Here is a 7817-nt window from a genome sequence, read left to right on the forward strand (position 1 = left end):
AATTGTTATGGGCTTGGGAATGGTTCACAAAGGGAACTGTTATTGCGGTGGCAGTACAGTTTTCCCTGAAGCACAAGTAAAATATCTTTCAGACAAACCAAGATATTGTTTAAAGTGGTCATATACGAGAATCAAATTTTCCTGGAACTTCTGAGATGAAAGAGTTTGATGTACTATGAAAACATACAGTAACTTTCAAAAAAAAAGCAATCTCTAGGAACAATGCTGCAAAAATGGCTTGTTCTAACCTTCTCAAACTTCGGATATCAGACCGATACATCAATAGGAAAATTACTGTTTTCAAACAAGTTTCCAAACAGTCTGCAGTACTATCTGGTACCACTAGAGGCACCAAATTCTACATTCTCATTTAAATGGGGAAGTTTTCCAAAACTTGAGCAGCCCTACCGTTTGTATATCCTCTGAGGGATCCAAAATTAGAAACAAGAATCTTCCTGATCATTTAAAGTCCTTATTAAGATCTTAACATTTAATTTCAGTGTGGATTGTTTCATAATCCTGTTAGAATGCAATGAATGCTTTGCAAAAAAGCTGTTTTCGAAGGATGAGTCATGCATAGACTGTATTGAATGCAAATAGCAAACCCACAACACGTCTTCTCATTTCCCATACAAAAAACATGTTTTTTTATAGAAGTCTTTAAAGGCACAGTAGCAAAGAATAAACCTTCTGTTCAATGTTACGAGTCAGAAATGTGATAAAAAATAGCTTTTTATTACAAAGGTTTACAGCAACATAATTCATCCTCAGGAAACACACACACGTATATATATATATATATATATATATATATATATATATATATATATATATATATAAAATTACCCGCTTTTCTCACAGAAAGTAGTTACTTGGTAAAACTAGCTCTTAAAGAAATGAGACTTTATCGCACAATAAAAGTGTGGTGGCTTCCCAAAGCCTGTGAGGTAGAAAAGGCGTCACTCCAGTACCGCCTCATCGCATTGAGACTAAATAATCACCTCGCTGCCTTCCACACCATTTCACATCTGCCCCACTTTACAGAGCACCAAAATATCAGAGGCAGCGTCACATTTAACCGTTGAATCTGCAGCCTGAAAAAATTATACCCTGCTGTTTTTTATTACCCAAGAGTCTCAGCCTAAAAATACGAGCACAGGCTCTGATCTGAGCTAAAACACATCTCTGTCTGGGGGAGATTTACTTTCGCATACCTGGTGGATTATGAATTGGTACCAAGGGGTTTTTAGAAGTGTTCTTACTGTGTTAAGTCACCATTTGCGAGAAAGGATGTGTGGAATAGCTAATTAGAACCTTTGAATGACAATTTGTGCTTGATTCTTGCTCACCATAAATGTAAAGTAGTTGCTATTTTAGAGTACATCATTATCTAAACATTCACAAACCTGCTTGAACCAAAATGAATTCCTTTGACTCTGTGCCGATGACATTTGTTGCGTACAGTTGTAACTGCCAAAGTCGTTCTGGGACTCTGGAGTGACCTGTCAAAGGAAAAAAAAAGCCTACGTCAAGGCACCGCCTCTCTTTGACCTAGCTAGCATGACATAGACATTAGCTGGTTAAGGAAAGCTCATTGCCATGGCAATGACAGTGACTCTCCTATTCTGCACCACTGGCATTCACCTCGCTTCGATAATTATTGAATGACAGAGAGAAGAGAGAGAGAGAGAGAGAGAGAGATAGAGAGAAAGAATAAAAGGTAATTGTCTCCATTAGCTCCAACAGCTTAGTAAAATGTGCCATGGGAACAGGGACAGTGACAGAGGGAACATTTCAAGCTTCACAGAACAGTCAAAAACAACCTCTCATGCAGTGCTGAATCTGTATATTGAAAGCCCCTCACATGAGATGAAGCTCCGCTACATGTGGTGACATCATGGGTATTGGCTGATTATGCTGCATTTGTATTTATCATTTATGTCAGATTTGATTCATGCCAATTTTGTAATAAGTCAAAACATTTTAGTGCTGATAATTACTTAAAAATCTTTAAATATTGTGACAAAGGAAGCGTTGTTCTTACAATGCTCTAAAAAAACAAATTGTAGGGGAAATGATATTATTATTTGCTTTACTAAAAGTGTCCTTTAAACTCAGAACGCTTCGATGTTTTTAGTTATTTTGATGTGATAAAGAATAAAAGGAAATGTGTGTGTAGAGCTATATCCTAAGATGATTTCTTTTAAATATAGAAATATTAGTTGCATTAATGCAACTAATTGCATAAAGGGACATAGATGGATACATTTAATGAACACGTCACAATGTGTACTGAATATGCATTATGACTGGATGAGACAGAAGCAGAGAGTCAATATATTTTTTTGAATTTGCACTTTGCAGCCAATCTGTATTACTGGGACCATTTCTTGTAATAGAAAAATACAGAAGACGTTCTGCCTCTTGCCTTATTAAAATAGAAAAAAATTGCTCATACAAACTTAAATAAGCTCCTGTAGGCATTTTTGCTTCATCTGCTACAATATGTATGCATATTGTATTTAATTTACTATGCTCAATAATCATCAATAATACATTTCCTGTGACTCAAATTTTATACAAACTTTGTATGGAAGTACAAACTCAAGTATTTCAGATGCAAATTCACTATTATATAGAAAGCTCCTAATGCTGTGATCTGATCTCAAAAGCTTTTCAAGCAATCTGCTTTCAAATGAAACTACTAAAATTTCTACCAAATAATTTTTTAGTACTCAGATGCAAACAAATTAAACATCACAATCTGTGCTTTTGCAACACTTTAAAAACAATATGTTCCATGCGGATCATTCACAATGCGTTGTTATACAGAAAGCAACTTAATTATCGTAATTAATGTTATTGGCCAGTAATGTGAAAACAAAATCAGAAAGTCAGCGACTGGAGCACTACAATGACATGAATTATTCTACTACATAATCCAAAACAAGTGCATTATATTCTCAGCACTTGCATGGGGCTGATAAGGGTGGGTAGATATGTGCATCAGTTCTATTTTGTACATAAATGAACACAGGTTACTGGTAAGAAAAAAACACTAATTACTGTGGCTTTCTCAATGCAGTGATCGATAATATGAATTAATATCAAATGCAAGTGCTGGAGTGTACTGTAAATTGAGCTCAGAAGGCGATTATTAGTGTCAAACAGGACTTTTGGTGTTGAAACTTTAGTAAGGGGGCATTTAAAGGCTGATGCGTTCTGAGGAAGCTGGCAAGGAGTATTGTAGATCTTGAGCATTGGTGAGTATTAGCACTAGGCAACAGCTGGCCGCCACGGAACTACTATCGAAAGCGGAGGCGCGCCGGGTGGCGGCGGGCTTACGCGAGGTGATGTTAGCCGGATTATCCCTCCCAGGTGAACACCGCCGCAGGGCCTTGGATCTTCGGAGCATCTGTAATTATATTACAGGGTGTCAGCCAAGTGCAACCGACACATGGACTGTTCCAGAGAAAAACCTTGGGGCAAAAAAATACGATGGCTTCCAGCTGACATACATTACCCATCGCTCCTCAACCCCTCACCTTTCAGAATTGCAATTTCTGATATCTGCTCTATTATCTGTTGCGACGTTGCCCTCTGATGTCTACTTCCGCCAACTAGTCTCTCCGCTCCTGGATTGATACAGTACATGCAGTTGAGTCATCACATTTCCATAAAGCTGGTCTGATAAGACACATATCCACTCCAAATCTTATAGCTATCTCAGGACCACAGGCTGCAACACCACGCTGAAGAGATAATGTCGGGCACACCCAAAACATAATGTCTCACTTTTGGATGAAACAGCCAATGAAATCTTATCATGCAGTGGCCGAAATGAGTATTGGCAAATTTAGGGCTGGAAATGATTTATGATTTAATGTGTGGTTTTAGGAGGACACGTTCTTACACTGCAAAAATGCTTCTAACTTAGATTTTTTATCTTGTTTCCAGCCAAAATACCAAAAAAATTCTATAACAAGAACATTTGTCTTTAGCGACTTTTTGCTTAGAAAATGTAAAAAAATCTGCCAATAGGGTAAGCAAAATGATCTTATTTCAAATAGAAAACATAATTTTGCTTAGCCCATCATAGGTGAGTTATGTTGCTTGTTTCAAAGCAAAAAACTCACCTAATTTTTGTCTAGAAAAGAACTTGTCTAGAAAATTCTTCTTCACTTAGGAGGGTTTTACATATTTTGGCTGGAAACAAGGCAGTGTACCGTGTTGATATACGTGAACGTTTTGCATAAAGATACTGGATTTCATATAACTCACAATAAACTCTTTCCAAAAGGCTGCTAGTTCATTTTTACTATGCGCTGAGCTCAATTTCAATAAGACAGCGATAAACAACCAAAGCGAAAGAAAAATGCATATAAATGCATATAAATGTAAACTAAAAGGTGGGAAATAAAAGAAATGTACAGTCGTAACATGAAACAGAAAGGGAGACTCTAACCCAAACCGTAAGTGTCTGAGCATGGGAGTGAACAATCTCATCTAGGATCATTTGAAGCAGACAAAGCACCTTTTCTTATCGCTAATTACTCTGCGAGAAGCGCTCCGTGCACTCAACCAAGAAGCTGATTACTCATAAGCGGGCTGTGGCAAACTGCATTTCCACACAATTTCTATCAATTGCACATTGTGATGCTATCTCAGGAATGCGGAAGAATTTTAGGAGCAGAAAAATTAATCCAATTAGACTTTCATTGCACTTCAAGCTTACTCCTTCCTACTTTCTGAATTAGATTGTGGAAATGCTTAAAATGCACAAGCAGATGAAAATAACTTCTAAAGCTGGCTTTACTGTAATTCTCTACCTGGCAAATGGCACAAAAAGTGCACTCAGCCAACTGCAGTAAACATAATCTGATAAAACTAAGTTTGCTCTCAAAATTGAGTTGTAAGAATGTGAAGATGGTTGTATTTCATTCCCATGAAGAGCTCTGAATGTAAGAAAAAGCCCAAAAGCTATAAACACATTTGAGTATATGGCGCTGTGATTTGAACCAGCTTTTGGCGGAAAGCAGGTTTAATTCGTTTGAAAGAGACATATAAAAAAAAGCCCTCAAACCAGCAACTCCCTTCAAAAGTAATTTCTGTTCTTAAATCAAATAGCTTGCTATATACTCACTAAAGAAAAAAATTATGATGATTGTTTTCGTAAAAAGAATGTGTCCATACTCTGGTCCATGAAGGGTCTGCTGGGTTTAATTGGTGGATCTGCTGTTACCTCAAAAATGATCTGCTTTAATTCCTGTGCATGAAACAGTAAGGTCTTAGCTGATTACATTTAGCTGAGACCCTGGTAGCGGTCCTTCATTTTAGTCCAGCATCCATTTCCTGCTGTTTTGGTAGCAAAAAAGCTGGCAGCCGATGACCGGCTGAACACTGAGAAATCACATTAGTCCGCCGTTGAGCTTTGACACATTCGCCCTGAACACAACAAGACAAACAAACTCCACAAAAAGGACAAAGTGAAGTTTGTGGATTGGCTTCCAAGCGCACTTCCAGGTACATGCTCTGGATGTCCTGACCAATGGATTCATGAACAGTGCAGAGGTACTGGCCAGCATCGGTGAACTCTGCATCAGATTTCAGAGTCAGAGGACACACGGGCATCGCTGCGCATACGATCACGTTGCCATCAGACTGGAAAAGAGAAAGATAGGGGTGAGACTAAGAGAAAGATATATGCAAAATACAAGTATACAAGTATACATTCAAAAGGTTGGACTTTAGAATTTTTCTCTTTTGTTCATACAAGAAGTTTAAATTCACTGTATTTTATCATAAATAATGAAAAAAAAAATTACAGTATAAATATTATTGGAATTTAAAACAATGTTTTATTATTATAAATGTATTTTATAGTTCAATTTATTCTTATGATACATAGCTATATTTTCAGCATCATTACTTAAAATTTCAATGTTATTATGATTTTCAGAAATAATTAGGTGCTGAATTATTTTCAATATTAGAAACAGTTTTTGCTAATTCTTTTGGAACCTGTGATATATATTGTTTTAACGTTGTTCTTTTTAAATAACAGCTTTTATTTAAAAATAAAAATATTTTGTGTCAGTAATTTTCTTTTTTAAAGCAATAACAATTTTTTTACATTTATTTACATTAATAAAAGTGATAAAGGCTATCTATTTAAATAAATGCTGTTCTTTTACATTTTTATTCATTAAATAATCCTGAAAAAAATGATTTGCAGCTTTCAAAATATATTAAGCAACTTTCAACATTAATAATAAATCAGCATATCAGAATTATTTCTGAAAGATCATGTGACTCTGAAGACTGGAATAATAGACAATGAAAATTCTACTTTCTATTCTACTACTATATTTTACAGTATATTAAAACAGGAAACAATTATTTTTTTAAATTGTAATAATGACATTTAAAAAAACATCAAAAACTAACACTAATGGCAAAATTTTGAAACAAGCGTATATATTAGTTTAAGTTAAACCCTAAATGCCAGTGAAAAGGGAACAAGGTTTGTCTTTAAGTGAGACTGTTCACCTAGCAATGAATATAACTGGTAAACACACTGACTCTTGCTTCCAAACCTGTATGGATTTTCTTATACAGTATGAAAAACAAAAAACTACATTCTGTCTTTTAGTTTCTTTTTATATTCTTCAGATTCTCAAAGAAAAGCTTGACATTCTACATCGCGTCATTTGTGAATATGAATCAACTGATCATCCAAAGAGATCGGACTCAAAAGATCAATCACCTTTGGGTCAAGTCACACAGGTTTGGAAAGACATGAGGGTGAGACAATTCTGACATTTTTTATTTCATGATTGGAGAAAACAGATTCAGTTTTTATTTATTATGACATTCCTGCACATGACTACAGAAGTCAGTCAGAAGGGATGGGTATGTCTTTAATGTTCAGAGCTCTGTCTGGGGCTCAGGGGGTATTTTAGAGAGAGGGAGAGGCGGGGATCAATAATGAAGTGGATGACCCACACAGCAGGGCCACTTTAGAGCCTTTTTCCTCACTCAAAAGCCTGTTTGAACAGCACGGCTGGGACAATCTGCTAACAGTTTTACTTCCTGGCTCCATCCGCACCACATGTACCCAGCTTTTTGCTTATGCTGCGTTTACTCCTGCTGCCCATCTCTGGTTTATGGTGATCTGAGATCCCTAAGCGTTGGAGAGGAGCTTTGAATCTCAGCAATCAATGCTAGTTCCAACTGTTACAATACAGAAAAGCCAGCATGTTTTTTCATCACTGCTCTGTATGTATTTCAAAAGCACTTCTTGCTAGTTTTCTTGGTTGTCACCAGTTTTCAAAAGTAACAAAGAATCAAAATCACACCATTAACTCGTGAACGTAAATCATTTCTACAGCATTTTGCTAATTCTTCAAACGTGTAACTTTTATTAGCTCATGAATGTACATTTATACATAACAAATATAATATATATATATATATATATATATATATATATATATATATATATATATATATATATATATATATATATAAACTATAAGCCAAATAAGTGTGGTACTTACCTGAGTCTAGTTTTTTCTTCTTCATCTCTTTAAAACTACAAGTTTAAAAATACAGATCTCTCAAATACTATTCAATTATTCACAAAAATGTGTCTATGATAAGTGAATGATCTTAACATTTTTTGAGAAATTATAATTTTTTCTATTAAGCAAAATATTTAATATTTTAAATATATTCTTCTATTTATTATTCTATACATACAGTATAAACATACAATATTTATTTTGGTTTCCATTTAATTGGTTACACATTTGCAA

This window comes from Puntigrus tetrazona, chromosome 21 (assembly GCF_018831695.1).
Source record: "Puntigrus tetrazona isolate hp1 chromosome 21, ASM1883169v1, whole genome shotgun sequence".
NCBI lineage: Eukaryota > Metazoa > Chordata > Actinopteri > Cypriniformes > Cyprinidae > Puntigrus > Puntigrus tetrazona.